Consider the following 4,992-nt stretch of genomic DNA (forward strand, 5'->3'; position numbering starts at 1 on the left):
GAATTGCCCCTTGCCCTTCATTCCTGCAGATGGTAGTGACTCCTTGCCCTTTCCTCCTGCTTCTGGTGGTGCCTCCTTGCCCTTCCTAGATGCTTGTGGTGGTTCCTCCTTGCCCTTCCTTGATGCACCTGGTGCAGGCACCCTTTCAGTTGTGCTGCCTGGTGCCCGGGATCCTCTCCCACCTGCAGTAGCTGTTGACACTACTGTGCCCCTGGACTGGGTGGCAGAGGTGCTTGCCTGGGTTTTCTTCACCCTGGTCTGATGTGAAGGATGGGGGGAGGAGGAGTAGGGAAGAGGTCAAAGGTGGAGAGGAAAAGCTTTTTAGGGACATTGTGGCGGGAAGAGGATGAAGGTTTGGGAGTGGAGAAAGATTAAGTGGTTGTAGGAGGTTGGATGCTGTTGTGAGGTGGATGGCTGTTGGGTGTCTGAGTGCTTGCGTTTGTGTACTTTGGGAGGAGGGGGCACAGACACAGTGGGAGAGGACACAGGGGACATGTGCATGGATGTGGAGGTGGTGACTGCCAGTGAAGGGCGTGTAGTGATAGGCAAGATGGTGATGGTAGTAGTGGATGAGGATGTAGTGCATGCAGGTGTGAGTGTAGACGCTGGGAGGGAGGTGGACAAAGAGGAGGAGGAGGGGGACACAGTGGAGGCAGTGGATGTTGATATGTATGCATCTGGATGGTGTTTGGGTGAGTGCCTGTGGGATGATGTGTAGTGCTTGTGTTTGCCTGAACCATTCCTGTGTGTTGTCCTGGGTGCATGCTGGTCTGCCTTTGTGCTTGGGATAGGTTGGTGTTGAGGGGAATAGGATTGGGTAGAGGAAGTTGGAGGCTAGAAACAGAGACAATGGCTGCCATCAGGGAGGAGGCCAGAGCCTAAATTGATCTCTGTTGGGCCGCCATGCCAGAGTGAATGCCCTCCAGGAATGCATGTGTTTGTAGCAAATGGGCTGCCAGCCCCTGGATGGCATTCACAATGGTTGACTGCCCAGCAGAGATGGATAGCAGGAGGTCAATAGCCTCCTCACTCAGGGCAGCAGGGCTAACTGGGGCAGGGCTTGAAGTGCCTGGGGCGAATGAGATGCCCACCCTCCTGGGTGAGCGGGCATGGGAAACACGCTGAGGGGTTGCTGGGAGGGCAGTGTTGGTATGGGGGTGGCGGCGGTACCTGTAGTTGGGGTGGGCACAGAGGTTTCTACCACACCAGGGAGCTTACATCGGAGGAGGTATCACTGTCAGAACTGTCAGAACTGTCTCGGCCGTGGTGCTCCCTTCGCTGGTGCCCTCACCGTCGGGGGATTCAGTATCCTGGGTCCTGGGGGATGCAGCTCTCCCCATCGGTGGTGCCTCTGCTCCGCCGCCAGATGATGCTAATGCACAGAAGGACAGGGTGACAAAACAAGAAGGGGGGAAGAGACAAAGGATACTCTTGGTCATTGACGGCAACAACACCACTGTTGGCGTACACGACACACACACAGGGAACAGCCTTACGCACTAAGCAATGCACTAACAGTCACAATGCTAGTCACCAGCCCATGGACAAGGATACCTAACGCCAATTGCAGCATACCTGAGACCCACAGACCCCTGCCCAGTAGTGGATGCCTAGTAGCTTGGTTGGAGGAGATTTACATCAGACCCTGCCCAACATGGGCCCTATCCTGCAGTGTCTGGCCTGGCCTAGGGGCACCCACAGGCCCACATCCCCCACCCGGATGCCACCCCACTACGCGCAAGTAGTATATTGGGGTGCTGTACTCACCCCCTTGTGGTTGCTGTGATTCCCCCAAGCGCCCATCCAGCTCCGAATAGGCCACCGCCAGTATGTGCCACTGCCAGTATGCAGGCCATCAGGGGGGTCAAGGTTCGACGGGCACCCCTTCCTCGTTGGGAGGCCATCCTCAGCTGGGCCTCTGCCGTCTTCCGTGCCCAGCGTCTCATGTCCTCCCACCGTTTGTGACAGTGGGTGCTCTGCCTGCCGTAGACCTCCAGGGTCCTCACATCCTTTGCAATGGCACACCATACACCCTTTTTAGGTTGAGCGTTAGCGTTCGGCCTGCTGTATACTAAAGTATACAATAGAGAGAGTTCCAGCATTTTGATTTGTTAGTTGCAGTGCCCTTCAAAAATCCTTGCTTGCTAGTGGTCAGTTCTGCTTTTTGTCCTGCCTTTTTTCACTTTGGGAGCAGCACAAAGTACTGTGTAATTACGCTATGTCCTGTTTATCTCTTCTGTAAGGGACTTTTTTTTGGCATTTGCCTGTTTCACCTCAACAGTGTGGGTGCTTGTTCAGTCCCTCCTCCCCACCAGCTCCCTCTGTAAACAAACAACAGCAGAGGGGGGCTTTTCCAGGGCCAGCTCGCCCTCGCTCTCTTTATTTTCAGTCTTGGTGGCAAGAAAAGTCCACTCAGTAATTTACAATGTTAGGAGCTCTAACTCGAGCAAACATGAGAGCATTGCATTCCCCCACCCCACCACCAGCTTTGTAAACTCCTAACCAGACTTTTCTTGTCACACAAATGAAAAAAAAAACGCAGAGCGGACGCACTGCGTTTTATTTTATTTTCATTTGTGTGGCAAGAAAAGTCTGGTTAGGAGTTTACAACGGTAATAGCTCTAACTCGAGCAAATGCGTGACCTGTTGTATTGAAAATGCTTGTTAAATGCTCTGGGTTACGTCCGATTCTCTCATCTTCACAGGCTGCAGCAGCCCCTCCCCACCCTAGCACGACTATCAGACACCCCCTTTCACACACTCAATTACAATGGACAACCCTGACCTGACACATCTGCTGCGCCTCCTTGGACCCCTCCTTAGGGCATGACAAGGAGGAGTCACCAGGGGAGACGCTGCTTCTGAACAGCAGTGTTCATTCTCCCCTCCCAAGGACGATTAGTTGCTGCCATGCAGGAGTTCTCTCTTCATTATCCCACTGAGTGGCAACACCTCCATTTACTCTGGCCCGGGAGAAATATCTCTTCTACACTGCCTTAACAAATCCAGAAATAAACAGGAAGGCAAGCCCTCTTCTTGCACTTTTTTCACTTAATTGAGAGGCTCTGTCACTCTGTAAGTGCCCTCTGCAACATATTCGCCATGCCTTACAGGCAGAGGGTGGACAGTCTTTTCTTTTCTTTTGTCAAACCAGGGTCCCACAGAAAGTATTTAGGAATTGTTGGAAAAATCAGATCTTTCATCATGGAATCCTTTCTCAAACAACATGCAAAATAATGCCCCTTCTTACAATACAAGTGAAACTGAAAGAGACAGAGGTCTGTAGTTTAATGCTTAGGATGCCACAGTGAATAATGTGCTCTCTGCTGGGATGTTTTCCTATGTTGAACAGGTTTTATTCTGCACACGCCCTGCTCACCCATTCTTTCTGTGGTCGATAAATGGATCGTTAAGTTAATGACACCTCTTACAGCACCATGAAATGCCGGAAAATGCTTTGGAATGCTTTTACAACTCAAATTGTTCGCACCTTTCCTCTTTTTATTCCATGTGTCTGGAATGCTCTGCTTTTGGACTCTGTTACACTAGTGTCTGCAACTCATTTCATTCTTCCACACCTAATACATCATCGTTCTTTTATCACATTTCCGACACGCTGTGCTGATTTTTTCCATTTGGTTGCCAATAGTGGGCTCAAGCACTATTTCTTGGGGGCTAAGGCTTATTCATGGCACAAGTCTTAAAGAAAATAAGTGGGGGGACTGACCAAGTTAGACACTATGCAAGGGACATCACGGCACATGACACCACGGCGTGTGAAATTGCACCTGGAATCACAGGTAGAGGCATCACAACCCATGACCTGACAGGAAATGACATCACTAGAAGTGAGATCTGGTCTTAAGACCTCACGCATATGCTTACCGCAAGAAAGCAAAGCCTTAGCTAGGGATCCCTTTGTCCGTCATGGAGCAAACGTTTTCTTCAGCTTGGGCCGAGTGTAAAGTGCAGAATAATTGCAAGTTTTCATTTGGAAAGTGTGTATTTTATTGTTATTGCTGTTCTTTTTTATTTCTCTTTTTAAGAAAGGAAAAAAAGAGTGCAGGAAATAAAAAGTGGAAAATTAAATTAGCGAGGAAGCTGTGTAACTGAGCTAAGACATGCTGCACCTAGTGTCTGCGAAAGGCAAGATGCCTACAGCACCTGGTATTCCCAGGCGGTCTCCCATCCAAGTACTAACCAGGCCTGACCCTGCTTAGTTTCCGAGATCGGGTGCATTAAGGGTGGTATGACCGTAGGCAGGAAAAGCTGCAGTTTCAGCCCTCTTCTGCTCACCAAGCCCACCGCCCGGAGCCTGCTGCTCTTAATCGCACCTGCACAGGCTCCCCTTGGGAAGTCGGACATGCGCTCACTGCCGGAGGCCCAATGCCCCAACCCACATAGAACACAATTTTTAGGGTCGAGCCTGCGTTGCATGCACTTGTGCATGCGTTTCGCTTGCGAGACGCATTAGTAGTTAGAAAAGGGCTCGGAGCCCCGCCCATGTCTCGTCAGTATCTTTCATTGGTTCGTGGGCTTGCCTTTCAAAATCTGCTTGCTTTCATTAGTGGTAGGCATGCATACGTCATGCTTTTTCCGGTGGTTAGCCCTCATCAAGCGCAGCAACCAAGTACTGAAAACATGCGAGGCTCACTGTTTTCCGTCCGATTTGTGAACTACTTTTTATCTTTTTTCGCAGTGCGATCTCGCTTGGCAGAAGTCGAGCGCTTTGCATGACATCGACCCTGTTACATAGTTAATTGCACTTTTGCCGATAGGTTTAATGTGACAAGAAAAGTCCGGTTGGGAGTTTACAACTGCTAATAGCTCTAACTTGGAAAAATGCGAGACCTGTTGCATTGCAAATTCTTATTTTGATGGGCGCTGACCTGCAGAGAAATACACATAGGAAAAGGTATTAGTCAGACCGTCCTGCCTGTTACACCCATGGCCCACCATAGCCCCCACATCCCCTTTTGCACAGACATTGCC

General features: G+C 50.4%; 1 pseudogene; it reads right to left on the bottom strand.

Annotated features, from left to right (window-relative positions):
- Window positions 1-4,152: 4,152 nt before the first annotated feature.
- LOC138302329 (5S ribosomal RNA) lies at window positions 4,153-4,261 on the bottom strand (annotated as a pseudogene).
- Window positions 4,262-4,992: the final 731 nt, after the last annotated feature.

This window comes from Pleurodeles waltl, chromosome 6 (assembly GCF_031143425.1).
Source record: "Pleurodeles waltl isolate 20211129_DDA chromosome 6, aPleWal1.hap1.20221129, whole genome shotgun sequence".
Lineage (NCBI taxonomy): Eukaryota > Metazoa > Chordata > Amphibia > Caudata > Salamandridae > Pleurodeles > Pleurodeles waltl.